This window comes from Balaenoptera acutorostrata, chromosome 17 (genome assembly GCF_949987535.1).
Source record: "Balaenoptera acutorostrata chromosome 17, mBalAcu1.1, whole genome shotgun sequence".
Lineage (NCBI taxonomy): Eukaryota > Metazoa > Chordata > Mammalia > Artiodactyla > Balaenopteridae > Balaenoptera > Balaenoptera acutorostrata.
The window spans coordinates 18,427,808-18,450,220 of record NC_080080.1 but is presented as its reverse complement, the minus strand read 5'-3'; positions in this window follow the sequence as shown (position 1 = coordinate 18,450,220).

Below are 22,413 nucleotides of genomic sequence, written 5' to 3'. Positions count from 1 at the left end.
TCTTCACCAATGCAGTGTCCCCCATACTCAAGCTTTACTTAAACAGTTTCTCCTATTTTCCATTTCCAAATTATTTTGAAATAGGGCAAAGCAGAAGAGAATACATTGATTCTTGAATCAAGTGTTCAAGTTCCGAAGAGAGATGATTCTCTAGATTTATTAAAGTAGCCATGAGCTCTTGCTACTCCCTTTGTTGGGGAAGCTCTTTAAGTGAATGCCCAAGGCTCTTCCCTCACCCACTTCAGAGCTTAGCTCAAATATATCTTCCAGGAGCGTTTCCCTGTCCAAACATGTGCACTACCTCCCGCCCCATTTCATGTTCCCCATCCCTGATTTATTTTTCATCACACCATGTTTTTTCCCCAGCATCTCATCTAGGATAGGATCTTTCTGGATATTGTCTGGATCTCAATACCTAGAACACTGCTTGATACACAGTATGCAACCTGTATGTATTTGTTGAATGACTAAAGGTTGGATGGCATCCAAGAAAGTACTGTAATAAATATTTCATAAAGTGATAAATGAATCATTAAGAAAGGGAGTCCTTTGAATTCCCACTGGTCCTTTGATTTTCACTCTGGTGAAGCACAGAAGTAAATTGGCTTGCCATTTGGATGTAGCCTTTCTGAAAGTCACCTACTTCTACAGTGTTTCTTCACCGCTAGGGGTGATTTCACTCTCTCCAGGAGAGGAAGGCTGTTGAACACCAAAGGGACATGTTGAAATTCGCTGTGATGTCCGTCTGGCTCTCTTTCATATCACTCAGTTTTGTCTTGGTTTCTCCTGGAGGTTTCTTTCCTCCTGTCCTCTCTGGGTATTTCTTATTCCACATTCAAACAGTTAATGGTATTAAAGTACGAGAACATAGAATGAAAGCATGTTAGATTCAGGAAGAACCATTTAGTCTAGTGGTTCCTAAGCTTCCCTGCATCCTATAAGTATTTGGAGAGCTTTTGTAAGTACTGATACTCAGACTTCACCCCAGACTATTAAACCAGAATCTCTGGAGCCAGACCCACATCAAAATAATTTGAAAGCTCTCCTGCTGATGGTATCGTGTAGCAAGAGTTGAGAACTGCCTATCTATTCTGTCTCCCACCCCCAACTCAACAGATGAAAAACTTGGATTCAGATGTCTTGAATTACTTTCCCATGGCTGCTTAACAAATTATCATGGCTTAAACTTCATGGCTTAAAACAGTAGACGTATTCTCTCAGAGCTCTGGAGGCCAGAAGTGGGAAATCGGTATCACTGAGCCAAAATCGAAGGAGTTGGCAGAGCTGTGTTCTCTCTGGAAGCTCAAGGGGAGAATCATTTTCCTTGTCTTTTCTGGTTTCTGGTTGCTGCGGGCGTTCCTTCCTTCCACTGACGTCTCCCTCCATCTTCAAGGCCAGCAGTGTAGCATCTCCAGATCTCTCTCTGCTCCATCTTTACACTACCTTCTCCTCTCTGTGTATCTGAAATCTCCTGCCTATCTTGTAAAGATATTTGTGATTGTATCTAAGACCTGTTTATTGGTCTGATATGATTTCAAATCCACTTGTTTATGACTTAAGTGAAGTTGTTTTAATCCACTTGTTCATGACAAAGACCAAAAAAAAAAAAAAAAGTTGTCTTTAGAAGGAAAGTTGTTTTGATATAAAAATGAAGGAAGCTGTTTCCAGATGTCATCTTCTTTTCCATTGTCATTGATAAACACTCAGAGCTCAGCTGTCAAGGGGCCCTGTAGGGGATTTATCAATAAAAACATATGAAGAAGCAAATATGGTGTGTGGATATTTACACTATAAACGCCCAGAGTTTATGAGGAATATCAGAGTTTCGGGCTGGGCAAGGTAACTCTTTGCTGACCTAAACAGCTCTCTGAAGACCTTTGGTACATTAGTCCTGCCCCTGTAAAAGCAACTCTTACCAGCAGTGGTTGAAAGCTCTGTAGCAGTCCTGCCAAGAAGATCATCTTGCCCTCCAACACCAGCGCCTTCTTTCCCTAGCAACGTGCTCTGGCAACAGGAGGATTTCACTCCAATGAAAGGAACTCCAATCCAAGGAACTACCAGAAGCTAAGAGAGAGGCTGCAGCAGATCCTTCCCTAGTGCCGTCAGAGGGAGCATGGTCCTGTCAACTACTTCATCTTGGACTACCAGTCTCTAGAGATGTGAGACAAAAAATTTCTGTTGTTTAAACCACTCAGGTTGTGGCACTTTGTTATGGCAGCCCTAGCAAACAAATATGATATCCCTGAAATGGTGTTCCTTTAATGAGGACCGCCTGGATATGCCATTTTTATAGTCCTCTCATTTGACAGATTCAGCAATTCCATTAGAAGTCCAGACAGTAAACGGAACAGCACGTTAGTGAAGATCAAGAAGATGGGTGCTGTTTTCCAATATGTAGACTTCTTGATTTAAAGATAAAACTGAATCCCAGGGAGGTGATGTAGTCTGTCAAGAGGTTCTCAGGACTACAGCTAAATGTGTCAAATTATTGGATCCCAAAGAGTGGCTGATTGCAAAGCCCCTCCTAGTGTTGGTGGGGGTGGTATATATGGATGTGGGCTTTCCTGAGTCATTTAATCAATTATTACTTATTGCATGTTGGTTATACAAAGTTCTGATCTCCTCCCTCAGAATAGTGAACATTTTCATGGAAAGAAAGTTGTGGTCAGAAGCTGCCAACTACCATTTTTCTCCACATTTGGGCATCCTGAATAGAGAAAGCAAGAAGGAGGGTGAGGATAAACCGATCTATGTGCCCTACTTTCTTTTCTCTTCTCCCCACCTCCTTTTTCAGCTCAAGATTTTCCTTTTCACCCACATGCCTCATCCTAGATTTGGGCAAGAGGAGCCTTTGACCTAAGACTGTTTTCGAAAGTCTCACGTAACACACACAGCTCAGGCATCAACAAAACATTTTTCCACTCCCTCTCCTGGATGGGACAAGATAGTGGAGACAGACACTATATCAGGGCGTGGAAATAATTTGAGTGGCAGAACTCTTAATCAAGAGAAAGAAAAATTAATTAACAAGTTCTTCCTCTCAGGTAGCATGAAGCCAATTTTACGTAAGGAGATAGGCTTTCCAGGTAGGGACAAGAAGGCATACAGTAACTGGCACAACGTGCCAAATGAGAAATATTTTGCAGTGTAAAAAATTCATATTACTTTTAGATTTGTTTATATGTAGGTCAAGATCTATGCTGTCCAATATGGTGCCTATTTAGATTTAAATAAACTGAAATTAAACGAAATTAAAAATCCAGGTCCTGGGACTTACCTCGTGGCCCACTGGTTAAGACTGTGCGCCTCCAATGCAGGGGGCCAGGATTCGACCCCTGGTCAGGGAACTAGATACCGCATGCCGCAACTAAAAGATCCTGTGTGCTGCAACTAAGACCTGGTGTAGCCAAATAAATAAATAAATAAATAAATAAATAAATAAATAAATAGTTTTGTAAAAAAAAAGAGAGGTTATTTAAAAAAAAAAAATCCAGGTCCTCTGTCCTACTCACCACATTTCAAGTGCTCGTTAGCCACACGTGGAGCATGGCTACCATCATGGACAGTTCAGATATAGAACATTTTCATCATTGCAGAAAATTCTATTGGACGGCATTGGTCTAGATGTAATGAATGTGGAGCATGATACTGATCTTTCACATTGGCAATTAGATTGGTACCGAAGCTAGGATTGCAAAAGTTGTACTTTATAAAAATATTTAATATAAGTTAACAAAGTCTCAGAAAAAATATTCAGCTTATTTAAGTAATTAAAAGATCAATCAGGAAAGGCCTAAGATAATGGCACCAAATGGTGGGTAAGGTAATAAAGTGTGCAAAGTAGAATGTTGGCTGAAATACAGAAATATTTCGTGTGCCATGTAAGGTACATCATCTGAATTTGTTACTGGGAGAATGGTCTCGATGTTCATAGCAATGACACTGGGAACAAATCAGAGATTACGCATGTTTTCTGGCTCTAGTCAATGGAGGAACATGTTGATGAAACACATATCAAGTCTGACATCATAACTACTCTCAGACACGTGCTGAGAATAATGACTAAATTATTCTTAGAGCGACAAAATTAAATGTAGATAACATATGAGATTCACTAGAAGAGACAAGTGAAACGCAGGTCTTATAAATTTGCATATTTCATAAAGAGATGCTAAATTTACAGTGCATTTGTGCCTTATATGATAAAATTATTTTATGACATTTTTGTGATAATAATATATGTGACCACGTCAAAAATTTTTAAATGACATGTAAAATTATGGTTAATTTCTGAATCTGTTTTGCTTAAAGAATTCATTGACAGTGCTAATTGCTATTGTCTCAGAAGAGGGAAATTTCTCTACACTGAATTTAATTTAAAAAACTAAGAACTATGATGACTCAAGAAAGTTTGTCTAATTCGGCTTTGCTGTCAGTAGATCCCAGATTACGTGAAAAATCTTTAACAATGTAGTCATGTGCTGAAATAAAGGCAAGACATATTTTTATGAAAAAATATAATAATTTATGAATGGCATGTTTTCAGAACTCATTCTGACATTGGCGGCTTACCAACAGAACACTGTAACTTGAATTAAATTCAGTTATCTTTGAAATTATACTGACAATCATTTAAAATTAACAGTATTAAAAATATTTTTCAATTTTGTCATTATGAAGGTATACTTTTCAAGGAAGGTGGATAGAACATATTTTAACCAACAGTTTGTCAGCTTGATTTATACCTTTAAAATATATTGTTATATGGTATGTGGGCCTCCATTTGTCTCCTGGCCTTTGGTTTGGGAATGATAAGAGTGAGCCTGGCTGTCAGTCCTTCTGGAGGAAGTAAAAATGCCTTTTCCCACGGGTTAGTTAGAGCTTCCTGTTTCAGACACCCAGGGAGTTTACAGAGACACGTTCACTGGGTTCTAGTTCAACTTCACGGTTCAACTTCACGGTTCACCTGTACCAGTCACGTAGTTTCAGACATTTGGGGTGAGAATATTTACAGAAGATTGTGCTTAAGTATTTGCAATGGGTTATACTTCAGTGGATACCGACCAGTCTTATGGTACCTCTACAATTACAGAACAAGAGGAAGGAGAAATGATTAGGCTCCGGTGTGAGGGATTTTACTTATGCCCCAGGAAAAATGTATTTGGGAGCTGAGTATCCTTAAACCTTGGACTGGTTGATTGATGGGAAAGGTGGGAAGCTCCACCCCTCTTCCCTTGGGCTCTGACTGGATTTCTCTGATTTGAATGTTATGGATCTTGTGGAGTCTTGTCTGAAAGCAGAGGAATGGGACATATGAATTTTTTTCCAGTTTTATTAAAGTGTAACTGATGACAATTGTAAATATTTAAGGTATACAACTTGATGCTTTGATATATGTACACATTATGAAATAATCAATACAATCAAACTAATTAACATATCCATCACCTCAATAGTTACCATTTTCTTTTTTCTTTTTTTTTTTTGGTAGAGTCCTTACAGGTCTAAAAGATTAGGATTCTGTGGCCTGCTGTTTAAACATTGCACCGTCATATCACTGTAGCTCAAAGGCAGGAAATGAATTTTACCCCAGTTTCCAAGAAAGTAAATAATAGTCTCCATGAGCTGTAAAGGCACACGCTCTTGCCGTTTTGCATTCTTGCTAAAGCCAAAGGGAGCCCTTCTACACTGGGGACCTTTGGGTTCTGTCTTACCAGTGACCTAATCCATTGTGAATGACCACCGAGAGAGTGGCCTGAATTATGCTCCCACTGTTCACATAGCTGTCACATTTCGTAACAAAGACTGGCTTCTCAGACGTGTGTCCTATGTGAAAGTGAGCTCTAACCTGGGCTGACTTTCTGTCCATCCCAGGCCCAGAGGGGAGGGGAGTTCCTGGAGCCACTGCTTGAAAGGGCTCTGGGCTCGGGTTTCCCAAGAGCAGCTGCTGGTCGTTTAGGCATCTGAAACCTTTGAATAGAACGTGTGAGGTGTCTGTCTGACTTGCAAGGAAAGCTCGGCAGCTCTGAACTCAGGGAATGAAATGGCTTTGGAAGGGAAAGATGAGAGGTAGCAGGAAAGGGGAGAGGCTGCCGGATGAAACGGGCAGGTGTCTGTGGGCTAAGATGGGAGAAAGAGGGGCATGCTTCCAAACAGAAAAGGAAACAACTTCAAATTAGTTTTTGCTGTGTTTTTGTATGTCAGAGGGAAATGCTTGTGTGACAACTGGCTAAAATGAAGGCCTGGGGCCCCTTAGAATGTAAGCTGATGAGGCAGAGATAAAATGAAGATAGAACCTGTTTAGCTCCCTGCTTCAGGGCCAGGCCTGAGATACTGAGTGTGTAGGAGGTGATCAATAAATGCCTTCGAATTAACCAGTGAGTGAATGGCTCAGCAAACCTGTGAATTTCATGAGTGGCCACATGGCCTACTGGAAAGTGCTTGAAGGTTCGAACAGACATGTATGGATTTGAGAATAGTGCCTCCTCTTGTGTGATCGCAATGCTTTCAGCCTCGATTTTTCCATTTTTAAAATTTGCTTGGTGATAACCACTTTGCTCAGTTGGGTGAGAATTTAATAAAGTGCCACATGTAAGTTCTATATATATTTATTTATTCTGAGGACTTAATTCTCCTTAATCCTTTTATTTTTTCCTTTCTAGCAGCTGGGGAAGTATAGTTGTAATAGACCAGCCCATAGAATCTGCTTCTTGTTCTCAAAATTATCTGATACTTAGAAATAAGGCAAAGAGGACTGCGTGTCCTTTCAGCGTCATTCTGGAACATTGACTAATAGACCTACCCAACGACTACTTAATAATCAAGGAGAAAATGCCTGTATTTGATATTGTATTTTTTATGGATCAGGGCCCTAATTCTGTCATGTTACCTTTTTTTTTTTTTAAAGATTAATCAGATGGTAGCTCTCATTGTGCTGCTGTTCTTTTTTATTTATTTATTTATTTATTTTTGGCTGTGTTGGGTCTTCGTTTCTGTGCGAGGGCTTTCTCTAGTTGCGGCAAGCGGGGGCCACTCTTCATCACGTTGCGCGGGCCTCTCACTATCGCGGCCTCTCTTGTTGCGGAGCACAGGCTCCAGACGTGCAGGCTCAGTAGTTGTGGCTCACGGGCCTAGTTGCTCCGTGGCATGTGGGATCTTCCCAGACCAGGGCTCGAACCCGTGTCCCCTGCATTGGCAGGCAGATTCTCAACCACTGCACCACCAGGGAAGGGAAGCCCCCTGTCATGTTACCTTTTAACTGGTAGATTTTTGTTTAATAGAGATGCAAATTTCTGTCTCGTAGAAAATTTAACTACAGAGGACAGTTTATTCGTTTTCTACCTAACCTAGCAATTTTACTCCAATATTCTTTCTTTAATCCCTATAAATTCTCAGTTCCTCAAATGCTCTTTGATACTATTTTACGATTCTGCTGATTCCCTTTTAACTTAGTCAGATAAATTGATCATTCCATATTAAATTAGTTAAATAAATTGATCATATGAATCATGTTTTTAACTTTTTGAAAATCATACTTTGAAGTATTTAGAGATCTGCATCTTTTGCTAGCAATCCTAGAACATAGTGGGCACTCAACATAGGTTTTTTGAATAAATGAGTGAAGAATAAACTATAGCATGAACTACTAAAGGAGGACAGAAGGAACCCTGAGTCCCACCAGCTTTTGAGAAAAATAAAATATTTAATGAGTTTTTCATAATGTTAAGTTTATAGCAGAATTTTAGAATTCTGAGATAATTTCCTTCTTACTGGGGTTAAAATGTTCTTTATATTATGAAATTATGGTAATAATAGTTTGAATTTATTTTTGAATGCTGTCATTGAAGACCAGGAATTGGAAATTTGCATCTCTGTGCTCGTTCATAGTTTTTAGAGATGTCTTTGGCCCTTGTAATCCACTTTATCTCTCGGATTTCCTCTTCCCCTGATATGATCATTATGGGAAGATGAAATCTCATTTACTTTAAACAAGTCATGTAGCTTTCAGCAAGATTTCCAAGACTTGCTATCATTAAGAGAAATGGCTGTTTTTGAAAGACATTGTGCATGCAAGCTCTTTTATTTTATTCCCACTAATTCCAGTTTTTAAGTAGCTTCTAGGATAAAGAAGAAAAAACCACTTCCTTTTACCATAAAAAGAAACAAGACAGTATAGTCTATGCCAAAGTTTCATGTAATATTATTAAGCAGATACAGTGCCTGGAATATATTAGGTGATCACTTCATGTTTGTGGAATGCCTTTAGGCAAGGTTCCTTCTTGTTTCCTGTCTTTCATTGGTCAAGCCTCACCCTCTAGGGTTTTAACTCATCAGCCTTTTACATGTTGGTAGAATGAAAGAAAAATATAGGCATCTATAATATCTCTATATCATAAAACATAACCAGTAATAATCCTATGGGTATTACATGACAAAATTATGGGAAGTATTTTTAAAAATCTTTTTATACAATTGTCATTATTAGGAAATGATAGGAGTGGATGGTAGCAATAACAAGTAAAGCAAACCTTCTAAAAGAGGAATCACACATGCCTCACATTCCCTTGGGAGGCTGAAGCAAAGATAAAAGTGCCAATGGATTAGCCTTAATTATTTTTATTACAACAGATGATGGTGCTTTGTTCAAAACAGTTGCTGAGAAAATATACTCAATCAGAAAGAACACAAGAGTCAGAGGAAAAGTAATAAACCATTGTCAAACAGAAAAAATGACAAGTGATTATGAAACTCCTTTATGTCTCATGATATAATGATGAATTGACACTGAATTTCCAACTAGTTGTCACTAATTTGTAGCAAAGTAAATTGTCTACAAATATGGCAGCCTCACTGAAGTACGTTCCCAGTCACCTGTGACTACCCATCTTTTGAGCTTATTTTATTGAGGCCACTGTAGTGTCTAGAACATTTGACAATTAGGTTTAAATCCAAGCACTGTCTTTTTTTTTTCTGGAAAAATGGCTTAAGCAGGAAGGTGGCAACTAAACAAATACTTGAGGTTGGTGAAGGTGCAGTGAGTAGATAAAAAACTTCAGCTAGCCTTTGACAAGATGGGCATTGATAAATGTTGAGTATTAAAGCAATAGTGTGTTGGGGAGGGGGGTGGTGGTACATTTTGAACTTGGTCCTCATGATTGCATTGTGAATAGTTTCCTGTATTCCAAGAAAATAAAATATATACATGGAGCTTTCAGACATGAGCTCTTCCAACTTAATGTTGCCCAGCTCAACGAACACCTGTAAGAAAACCCAGGCTAAGGTAGATATCCAGATGTTTCCACTGAGTAGCTTATAGCCTGTGCTTCTTATGGGTCATTCTGCTCTGTGGTCACAATTCTGGGGGTAACAGTTTGTGATATTTTACAATGTTGAAGTATTCTACGAAGAAGTCTCTGCTTTCACAATCAAGGACCGATACCACTCCCAGATGACATTGCTTGCAGAAATATAGTCACTGTTATAAAATTATGGCTACACTTTGCAGAATAATTTTTCTCCTTCATTTTTGATTTATCTCTAAGTAGGTCATATATGATCATATATTTATGGATAAGAACTTTTTGAGACACTCTTTTCTTGTTTAATTACATCATTGCTGTTTGCTTCAAGGTACACATTTGGGTGAGTACTGAAAAGACTTAAAATGAGCAGGTATTATTTTTTCACTCAGAAAATAATATGTGCTCACTATGAAAAAGTGCTCTTACAAAAAGAAAAAAATTATCTATATTCTCAGTGATAATCAATGTTAGCATTTGAGTGCATTTCCTTCCAGTTTTTAAAAAAATGAATCATTTATTTTTTAACATAGTTGTGATCATACTGAACATACAAGTTTGTGCAGGACCTTGAACTAGACCTTAACAATTCTTTTTAATGAGTGATAGGGAAAAAAAGCCAGGATAAATGAAAACCAAAGATAGATGAAAACTCTCATTGTAACTAATAGTCCAAAATTCCTCTTCCACCAAATCTTTTTTTTTTTAAAGGCTAAAGAGCACCTTCTTACCTTTTCTTCTTTTTTTAGATAAAGGAATTAATTATGTGGTTATTGTGATTCGTTCATCATTATCTCATGTGAGCTTCCTAGCAAATACAATAAGTAATAGTTGTACCACGAATAACATTAACTGAAACAGTCAGGTCTAAGAATCACGTGTCTGAACTCCACAGACAGTGTTCTTTCCATTACATCAGACTCCCACCCTGGGGATTTGATCGGATGCAAATACTTTCGTAAGCTCTTCTTTGGTCACAATTGTCTTAGTCATCTTGTTTGGCATCTGGACTTGAATAAGTTGAGGAGATCTTGGAGTCTGGTCTAAACACTAAGGGCCATGCCTGGATCACAGTTCTGGAGGTTGGTTTGTTCTGTTGTGCCCATGATATGAACATTAGAATATATGAAAGGCAGATATTTTGGTTGGAATCTTTGTTCCATTATTTCTAGTTGTGTGACTTGAAAAATTATTTCTAGCTGTGTGTCTGAGCCTTAGTTTTCTGATCAGTAAAATGGGAATAATATTATCCTGGGACGTAATATTATCTCATGAATTTTGCATATGATCATACACCTTAGAAGTGACTGATAAAAAGCGCTCATCACATATTAGCAGGATAAACCAGGCCAACAACAAGAAGATATAAACCCTTAGATTATGCTGATAAATAACTAAGCCTTCTAAAGACTAGGGGTTGTGGAACACTTGGCTCCACACTTAGCCTTGCATACAAGAAGAGATGGGGAGATATTCAGGACTCTGGGTGAGAAAAAGGATGGAAGTAATCCAAACAAAGACTTTCTCACTGCTTTCCAAATTGATAGCAGTGACCCACTATACTTGTCTTTGAACCTCCAGTGCCCCAATGCTTGTTAAGTGACTATATGTGCCAGAAACCTTTCTAAATGCTAGGGACTTCCAATAATGGTTTTTCAAATGAATCAGTGTGTGGAGGGGGTGACCTAGGCATGTTGTAAAGGGACATTTTAAAAGAGTTTTTATCCTCTTTTCTTCCTCATCCTGCCCTTCAGTTTGGACCAACCTGCAGACAGTCATATTCTCACTTTGATATTATTTAGTCCTGGGATTTGAGCTCACGTTTGCCTGATTCCATACCTGGTTTTTCTTCTGCTATCAACACCTGCCATGTATCCACCTCCATAGTAGCCTCACAAGGGACCCAATAAATGTAACTCTTTGGAAATCTACATTCAAAGAACAGAGGGGACAGGACCAAATATAAGAAATAATAGTGACCCATGTAAGACAGTATATTAACTCCTTAATTATCTCCCCTCACCAGAATGAGGCATACCACATGAGTGAATTTTCCAGGTAGTTGAGGTACTGCTTCTGCAAGGTTCAATAAAATTTTGATTTTCGTCACTTTTTATGGTGAGAAATCATATGCTAGGACAATGTATTATTTTCTACATTCTTAATCAGGCAACACTGAACATAATTTTACCTTTTTTCAAGGATTGGGACATTATTATTTTGCTAATAAATGTCCTTGGGACTTTGGTCTGTTTCTTCTCTCTATTTCCACTTAGTCTGGATCTCAATCATCACTCCTGCCATGTCTGTGAATCCTTTCTTTCTCTTTTTCTTTCTTGGTTTCTTCTTTTGTCTTGCTGGTGCTACTCTTTCTGGACTAAAAATCGGACGACTAAACAGTTAAAACTATAGCCAAGGTCTTGCGTCCACAGAATAAAATGCAAGTTTTAATAAGGATGCTATTTACTCTGTTTTCCCATTTACTTCAATCATGGGTGTTTTCAAGGTAGCAGGGGAAGGGGTGCTTAGCCAGACACAGACTGACCTCCAGGTAAGTAAATGTGAAGAACTGTAGTAACAGTTCTTCACGAAAGTCAAGTGTGGCAAGAACACATGGAGGAAGCAAAGGCTGGGTAGTCAGGGCTGGAGCTAGGTCTCTGGGAAGGATGGGACTAGGAGGTGGGGAGATACAGAAGAGGAGATAAATGACAGGATACAAAGCCTGAGAGGAAGGGAAGTGCCAGAAGGGAAAAGGAAATGGGCTAACACATATTATTGTATCTTCTACAGCCTGGCTATTCCATTACTCCTCAGAGCACATTATGTAGGTGCTATGACATGTATATGAACCCTTCCCCCCAAAAAAGATTTGCTCTTTACCCTTCCCTTGCCTTCTCCTTTGTCCTTTAACTTCCTGTTGGGTTTGGTCAATGGGAGACATTGATAGGTAACTGGAAGGCAAGAAGAGAGTGAGGTCAGGGTATAGTACCAACCATCTTATGGGATAGGACAGCCTCATTTTTTTTTTTTTTTAAATTAATAGCTACTCTATTTATTTATTTATTTATTTTTAGCTGTGTTGGGTCTTCGTTTCATGCGAGGGCTTTCTCTAGTTGCGGCAAGCGGGGGCCACTCTTCATCGTGGTGCGGGGGCCTCTCACTATCGCGGCCCCTCCCATTGCGGAGCACAGGCTCCAGATGCGCAGGCTCAGCAGTTGTGGCTCACGGGCCCAGTTGCTCCGCGGCATGTGGGATCTTCCCAGACCAGGGCTCGAACCAATGTCCCCTGCATTAGCAGGCAGATTCTCAACCACTGTGCCACCAGGGAAGCCCCAGCCTCATTTTAAAGAAGACACCAAGGAAAGCTTTAGAACCTTCTCTCCCGTGATTTTATTTGGTGAGCAAATAAAATCTGGGTCACTTCTCTGGGTCACTGAGGGTTGGGTGCATCCCTCAGTCTTCTTTACACAGCATGGTCCCAGTATCTCCCCTCTCCCTTCAGGCCTAGTGTTGTAATAGCTCCATGCTGCAGATTTCCTCTAAACTCTGCCCACACCTTTGTGAATAGTCCTTGTATTAAATTCTCATCAATTACCAATTTTATGGTGTCATCATTATCCTGCTGTTACCTTGACTGACCCAGGCACTGTGTTTTTATTCTTCTGTTATAAATGGGATAAGTGAATTTTAGAGATTTTTTATGTAACATGCCCACACTCACACATCTAGAAATAGTTGGTTCTGGGATTTGAAGCTAGGTCTGTCCAATGTTTCTGTCCTTTGCATCATGCCAGGCTGTATGAGTATTTATGGGGGAATCTAGGGGACCAGTATCTCTAGCTGGGTGGGATCCCATTATGAAATGAAAAAGAAAAAATTTTGTTCTATATATGTTAATTGACTGCCTAACCAGGGCAAGATGCTATAACTGTAGGATCATAGGACATTAGACCTGGAATCGTTCTTACCTGTAAAGAGTTTTCATGCTGTGCTCAGTGGAGCCCTAGCAGTTCCACACAGAAGCATCTAGGATTCCAAAAGGAGTGGGTTGGCCTTAGACATGCTCGTCTGTTTCGTTGAGAGCAGATATACTTTAATCAGTTTTATTGTTTTCTTCCCCCCCCCTCTGTGCTCACCAAATCAAATCACAAGAGAGAAGGTTCTAAAGCTTTCCTTGGTTTCTTCTTTAAAATGAAGCTGTCCTATCCCATAAGATGGTTGGTGCTATTATTGAGTTCACACATATAAAATACCTGGCTCTCAATAAATGTATATTTTCTTCATATTTTCATTCTTTTTGAGTATATCGCGAGAAGAAAATCCAGTTTAGGCTGTGAAATTTTTCAATCCAGTCCCTGTCTCAGTAGAGATAGATTTAACCATTAATAATTCCCTAAGTATTGCTTTGGTCTTGTATCCGAGCAGGACCCTATGGGGCCTTCCCAGACAGATCCCTCCCCCATATCCTCTGCTGTAGTTCCTCTCTGAAGTACCCAGATAATTGGTGCACACTTCCTGAGTTGTTTTACAGACACTAAGAACCACTAGCAAAGGGAAGAAATTAACTACTTCATGATCATGAGCACGCAGCCCCAGACCTACTGTCAGCTAAGGATGGATAATGTTAACCCTTGTGACACCACCCTGTTACCTCACCATCAACCAATCAGAGAATCGTGCACGAGCTGATCACATACCCTGGGGTGCCCTTCCCTCACCTTGCCTTTAAAAATGCTTTTTGCTGAAACCCTTCGGGGAGTTTGGGGATTTTGAGGGCGTGAGCCCGTCTCCTTGCATGGCCCTGCAATAAACCTTTTCTGCTCCAAACTCTGATGTTTCAGTATTGTTTGGCCTCACTGTGTGTTGGGCACATGAACCTGTGTTGGGTAACAGTCCAAAAAACTGCAGCAACTGGAAAGTGGAGGAGAGGAATATGAGCTCTACTCGGAGCCCTGACGAGCCAAACATATGCTTTCTCTGGGAGGATACAACTGTGTAGCCACTCTAACTCATGTTGATGAGCATATGATCAAATGGTTAATCCATGAAATATAGGCTCTCACCCATTTGCAAACAGCTGCTCCTGATGGCCTTCACCCACCTGAACATCATTATCATTCTCTACTCTTAGGGCTAGCTAGGCACATCCTGAGCTGGAAGAATATCCTTTGCTAGGCATTTATCTTGAGCCGTGTTTTCCCAGCAACATTGTTTGAGAACCACTGATCTAGACAGCTAGGTGGAGGGTATACTCCACATGTATATGTACACACTCAGCTGTGTGTGCACACAAACATCCACACACAAAAACACACTGCGTCCACTCCTTTGTAGTGTAATGTCAGTCACTAAATACTTCAGTATATCACATCAGTGGTTCTCAAGCTTGACTGCATATTAGTAGAATCAACAAGGGGTCTTTAAAATTTTTTAATGCCCAAATGACATCCCAGACCATCTAAATCAGAAACCCTTGGAGTGATATTCCAGGTTATTCCAAAGTGCAACCAAGTTTGAAAATCGGTGGACTAGATTAGACGCTTCTTATGATGAGATGCCCTTGGAATGCATTTACTTTCTAAAAGTAAAATATTTTAATTTTTATAAATGGCCAAATTTCATACAGGCTTATTTCTGCTTCTGACGGTGATGGAGTAACTGTGATGGGACATACCCATTCACAGTAAACAATGAGAAAACTGCATGAAATATATGAGGTAACTGTTTCTGGACAGTAGACAACAGGCAGTGCAGGGCTGTAATTCATGAGAGAAGAGAAATAAATAACGTGAACTTTATGTTCAGCTGGGCTGTCTGTCCAGAGGCACTTCCCAGATTGCAGTGAAGGGAGGGGAAACTCAAGCAGAGCATAGGAGGAGACGGAGGCTGGAATTTTGGAAGAGAGACGTGTCTGGAATTTAAGGGTCAGAGTACCAGAAAGGAGGGAGCTGCCTGGAAAAAAACCCTCCAAAATCTGCATAAAGGCCCCCTTGAATATAGTGTTGAATAGTAACCTGCAGATGTGAAAGGTGAGCCTCCATGAGGCTGGGCAAAAAAACAACCAAGGAATTGTAAACTGAAGGGTTCCTAGAACACACACGGGGCTGGGAGATGTCTGAGTTTTGGTCAACCCCAGTAAAGAGTTCGTGTTGAAGCCCTCAGGACACTGGAGGGTCCTGCCTTACGAAGGAGGATAAACTAGCTCTAGAGTTAAGGACACCTGAAACCTGCACTAAAAAGCTTGTAAGAAAACTTTGCAAATTTCAAGCTGAATAACAAGTACAGTAATTTAAGTGCCTGCCTGAATGAAGTCCAGTGCCTTTTAAAGGAATGTGTATTAAAAGAAAATCCAGCACTCAACATTATAAAATGCACAGGGTCCAAGGTCTAATAGAAACAAAACACTAGACATGTGAAGAAGTAGAAAAAGTACAACCTACTACCAGGAGAAGCATCCATTATTATAAACAAAACAAAAGTGATAAAGGTAATGGAATTAGCAGATGAGGATCTTAAAACGGCTAATATAAATACCTTCAAGGATTTAAAGGGAAATATAAGCCAAATGAGATATTTTACACTCTCTTTTTAGTACTAAATCTTTGAAATCCATATGTGTTTTACACCTACATCACATTTCAACTATTGGACTAGCTACATTTTAAGTACTCAATTGCCACATGTGGCTAATGGTTACGCTATTGGGCAGCACAACTCTGGTCTATCAGCCTGGTTTACTTCCTCAGTTACATTTGACCCTTGAACAACAGGGTTTGAACTGCTTGGGTCCACTTATACGTGGGTTTTTTCAATAAATCCGTATTCCAGTACTGCAGGATCTGCAGTTGGTTGAATCTGAGGATTCAGAACTGGATACAGAAGGCTGACTGTGAAGTTACACTCAGGTTTTCAACTGCACAGAGAGTCAGCGCCCCTAACTCCAACCTTGCACATGGGTCAACTGGATTTATTGCCATCTGAAAATAATACACTTTGGATTCATTTTTCTGTCTCACCCTACTAGAATATAAGCTCTAACAGAGAAAGGACGTTGTCTGGTTCACTGCTGTATGCCCAGTGGCTAGAACAGAACTCAATACATGGCAGGTACTGCTATTTATTTCTTGAATAAAAGATGTTTCAAGAGAAGACCTCAATACTATATAGGGATTCTAAGAGCTACATTCTAAGAACAAGAATGGCCCTTAGAGGAGGTTTAGTCAGTGTAGACTTTGAAATTTGAGGGATATGGGTTTGAATCTCAGTTCCTCATCTGCAGTTCTGTGACTTTGGGCAAGTTATTTAACCTCAATGCAGGGATGTCCAAGGGGGGTGTGGTCCAAGAACAGTTGGAGAGTATTTTATCTTCGATATTGTTTTGAATTGTCAGGGCATTATGATAATAAAATGTCTTATTTTTCTTATTAAAAAAATCCAGCATACAATGCATCCCCTCATTGTCTGCAGGTGGAGTGTGGCATTCTCCTCCATCTATGCTATTGCCACTGTGAGCTTGTGTTTTCTCATCTTTAAAATTATTTTTGTCATTTTTATTTACCAAATATGTTTATAGCCCTTCGTATGTGCCAGGCATATTTTCAGTGCTTTATATATATAAATCTGCTTAATCCTAGCAACAATCCTGGGAGGAATTTTTTTTTAATTCTCATTTTATAGATGAAGAGACTGAGGCCCACATTTGCAGAGCTGGGAAGAAGCAGAGCCAGGGTTTTAACTCAGAATCTGACTCCAGAGAACACAGTCTTATGTTGCTTCTCAATAATAAGACCCTGCACACAAGGTTGGAGACACTGTGCGCAAAGTGGAAGGCACAGTGTCCAGCTCATAACAAATATTCAATAGACAGAAGCTGTTCTCATTATTGCTAGTAATAGTATTTTGGGAATCTGAAATCATAGGGAGGGTACCTGACTCGTCCAAGTGCACACTACTACTCAGAAGCAGCGGGGGCTTAAAGTATAACCTGATGACTACCAATCAAGCCAGGTCTGTCCTCAACCGTTACAGGAAACTAAAAAGAAATAACCACTGGAGGAGTAAGGAAAGTGTTGACATTTTAAATAAACTGAGAGCTCACATTTTTCTCATATGGCTTGAAGGTTCATCTTATCTGATCCTGAGAATTCCCTAATACCTTCCAGAAGGATTTCTATATGGAGCATGTTCTAAAAGACTCTCAGTCTTTTAGACTGAGAATGTTCTCCCAGTCTCTTACCCACAGAACAAGAATAGTATTTAGTATTCTAAGGCTGTGATACATCATTATTTTATGTTTTTCATAATTTTTAAAAGCATGATTTAAACTTTGAAAAACTTTAAAATTATGGTATAACTTACACACAGTAAGGTGCAATGATTTTAAGTGTGCAATTTGATGAATTTTTACATGTATATGTGTTACCACCACCCAGATCAAGACAGAATGTTTTCAGTGCCCCAGAAGTCTCCCTCATGCCCCCTCCCAGATAATACTACCCACTGAAGAAGCACCATTCTGACTTCTACCAACTTAGATTTGTTTTGCCTATTCTAACACAATTTGAATGGAATTTGGGGTCTGGCTTTTTTTGTTCCACGTTGCCTATGAGATTTATCTGTATTGTTGTGGGTAACAGTAGTTCATTGTAAATTTCTCAATAGAATTCCTTGGTGAATATATAACAATTTATTTATCCATAATAATTTTTGTTTTTGGACATTTCATGAATTTCCCGTTTGGAGGTATTATGAATAAAGCTTCTATGAAATTACTGTGTATTTTATTTGATGGACATAAGACCTTATTTTTATCAGATACATACGTACACATAAAACTGCTGAGTCATAGGGTTAATAGTACAAAACAAGGTTAATAATGTAAAAGAATTTTCCAAAACAGTTGTACCAATTTACACTCCCACAGCAGTGTACAAGAGTTCTAGCTGCTCTCTATCCTCAGTGATACTTGGTATTGTTACCTTGGCTCTTTAGAATAATCTGTATTTTGAACCTTCCGTTTCATTACCATAGCATGTGTCAGATTACATGTAATTTACTAATCAGCAAAATGCTACGTTATTATAGTTCAGGCAATTGTATTTATTGATAATTAAATTTCGGCAACAAAAAATTTCCACTGACATTAAATCACTAGGGCCATAGGCGATATTTTCCTGCACTCTATTTTTAAAAATAAACATTATTGAAGTGTAATTCACATGTAATAAAAATCCACTAATTTAAGTACAAAATTTGTTGAGTTTTGATAATTGTATACAGTTGTGTAACCTCTACAGTAATCATGCTATTTTCATCATCCTATAAAGTTCCTTAATGTTTCTTTAAAGTCAATTTTCTCTTCCTGACGCCTGGTTCTTGGTAACTATAAATCTGCTTTCTTTTATTATAGTTTTGGCTTTTCTGGAGTTTTACATGAATTAAATCATACAGTATGTAGTCTTTTGTATCTGGATGCTTTTACTTAGCAAAAGTGTTCTTGAGATTTATTCACGTTATTGCTTTTATCAGTAATTCATTCCTTTTTATTGCTGAATTGTATTTCATTGTTTCTATATACACACCACAATTTGTTTAGTTATTCAGATTTTGATGGAAATTTGAATTCTTTCCAATTTGGAGCTATTGTGAATAAATCTGCTTTTGAGCATAAGTATAAACTAATGTTTCCATATCTCTTTTTTTTTTTAATTAATTAATTTATTTATTTATTTATGGCTGTGTTGGGTCTTCGTTTCTGTGCGAGGGCTTTCTCCAGTTGTGGCAAGCGGGGGCCACTCTTCATCGCAGTGTGTGGGCCTCTTCATTATAGCGGCCTCTCTTGTTGGGGAGCACAGGCTCCAGATGCACAGGCTCAGTAGTTGTGGCTCACGGGCCTAGTTGCTCCGCGGCATGTGGGATCCTCCCAGACCAGGGCTCGAACCCGTGTCCCCTGCATTAGCAGGCAGACAGACTCTCAACCACTGCACCACTAAGGAAGCCCGAGTTGCTAAGATTTTTATGTAGGTTTTTTGGTAGACACTTTTTATTAGTTGAAGGAAGTTTCCCTTTATTCTTAGTTAGCTGAGAGTTTATTTTAATTTTTTTAGATTATGAATGGGCATTGAATTTTGTCAAATGCTTTTTCTGCATATATTGTCTATCCTTTGACTGATACAACTGATATGCCCAAATATCAGTTAGGGTTCAAGCTTTATCATGCTAGCATTAATATCTAAACCTTTTTCTTTAAAAAAAAATCATTCAAAAGTCATCCAGTCTTAAGGGATGGTTGGATACTTCTAAATACCACTTTATAATTCTGTCTTTATACTCAAGCATAGATTTTCTCAAGTGAAATCTGAAATTTGACTCCTCTTCTCCAACCTGCATACCATGGGAGCAAAGAGAAAGTTCAAGGAAATGAACTAATTTGTATGTCATTTAACCTTTTTGTCTCTGGATGTCTCTATAATGAAATGGAAAGTGTTGTTTGTGAGAATCAAGTGAGATAACATTTGTAATGACTTAGTACAGTACCTAGAATATAGCTGTTATTTAAAGAATCATTTTGTTCAAAAGCCTGATTTTATTCTATTCTACCTTGATCTTCATTTAGTTTAGTATATAACCTCAGCTTTCTTTCTTCCAAAGAGTTTCTATAATCAGATTGCTTGCTTGCATTTTTCATCTTTAGATACGCCTTCATGAACCTAAGACTTCTCTGCTTTAGGAAATAACATAAAGAGTTCAATATTGTATGTTTCCTAATTTTCTCCTCCCTTTACTTGTCCATTTAACTGCATAATGCAGTATTAAAACAAGCTTTCACTGTGTTTTGGGAAGTTGTGTTTGAGTACTTTTGATTTCAAAAGATGGGTATTTGTAACAGACTAGTTTCTCTTATGTAATTACATAAATTAGCTTTGGGGTCTATTATCTGCCATTGACTCTGAGTTTACACTGCTTAAATACAAAGCTCTTCTTTATTTGTTAATTTTCTTGGCCACCATCTTCAGTAATATTGTACTACTTTCATTATGGTTGAACACATGCATGCATTTGAGGTTCTTTTTGAATTTCAGCTCTTGAATGTTTAAAGCAGAAAAAAGGACCAAATTATGGGGACATTTTAGTGCCCTCAAATCTAGGGAAATTACCTATGACAACAAGGTGGCATCAGTGGCTAGATTAGGTTTCAAGAGAATAAAATTTCAGAATCACTGAATACAAAAATGGACACTTGAGGGCTCTTTCTATTTCCAGAAGGTGAAACATAAGATGTACTTTCAATTTAATTTTTTTCTTATTATAGCCAACATATATATATTCATTGCAGAAAATATTTTAAAATATGCTTATGTAAAGAAGATACATGTATAAATAAGACATTTATTTTTATTGAAAGTATGTCAAAATGTATAGACATAATTTTATAATTCATAAATGTTGTCATAGTCTATTTGTTGTTTTTCTGGTGTTGTTTTTGTCTTTTTGGTTACCTTTTCCTCTTTCCTTTCTTCATATACCCGCCAGATAATTCTCTTTTTAAACCTGATCTACACCCTTAAAGTATTCTTTGTCCATGTTTATGTGATAATAATATATAGCAGTTATATGCATATTTTTAAGCTCAGACATATTGGACATTTACTAAATATTAAAGATTATGCTGAATGCTTTATGTGAATTTTCACATTTCATTCTCATGAAAATGCCCTATGTGGTTACTATATATTATCCCCATTTTAAGGATGAAGACATTTAGTCACTGAGAAATTAAGTGATTTGATCAAAGTTACTCAGTAAGCAAAAGAACTGGAACTTATACTTTAGTTGATAAGTGTATATTTTAAAATATTATATACTACACAATGCTCAAAAGCTTTATTTTTCATTTAATAATACATTGTAAATATTTATTTGGATAGATATTTGTTGTAATGCTACTACATGTCAGATACTGTTCCATTCAGTTTGACTTTCATTTCCATTAAATCAGATTGAAGGATGGGGTCTGAGAATCCTCTCTCTCTTCGTTTTGAATAGCCTGAAAAGATAGCATCTACCCTTTCTTTGAACAAAAGGAAAAGCAGACTAAAGGTGGTCAGGCAACAGCTTGCCAGGGGGCCATTTGGAGGGGCTAAAAATTATGTCACACTTCTGTGAGGTGTTCACGGCTCTGGCCTTAAAACCCCATATCACATCAAGCCCTTTCATTCCTCTGTAATGGCCAAATATATGCTCATACTTAGACCCAATCAGCTCCCAAAGGGGACAGATTTTTTTCTCTTACCCATTCATATAGCTCCCCAACCCCAAGATGAGTAGAGTTGACCCCCAGACATTTGTTCCCATGGAAACACAACAGGCACTTAGAAGGAGAGTCCAAAATTATGCCTCTTTCAGGGGGCAGAATCCATTAGGCCTGGATATGTGGCTATAAGTTCCTTTACATGGTTATTTTAAAGTAATGAACCTGAGCCTTTCCAGGGTCTGATTCATGCTTTTAAAAGGCAGTAAGAGAACACTTTCTGAAAAAAAGGTTATCCTTAGTCTATGTACATCAGTAAGGTAGCCTTTAAGATCATGCACTGGGTGAAGCCCTGTCATCCTGCTATCATTTGGAAGCTGGCATCAGGTTAAAGCTTTGGCTTGACAGGATATGTGCAGAGACACTGCAAAGAGTTCTAGAAGCTTATTCGTTTTCTGCCTGATTTATTTCCCTTCCTGAGGTATTTCTCTATCCCTGATTGTATTCTTGGAGCCAAATCATGTTAGACATAGAATAGAGTGGGGTGAGTGCTACATAAGGAAAACATTATAAAGGCAAGAAAGTAACTGGCATTCTTTGAAGGTCAACTATTTCCCAGGCCCTCTGATAGGGAGATTGTGTATATATATATATATATATATATATATATATATATATATATATACACACACACACGTATGTATACACACATATATATATATGTATAATACACAAATTATACACACACATATATATGTATAATACACAAATTGTATATATGTATAATACACATATATATGTGTATTATACACATATATATATATGCACATATATATGTATAATACACACATATATATGTATAAT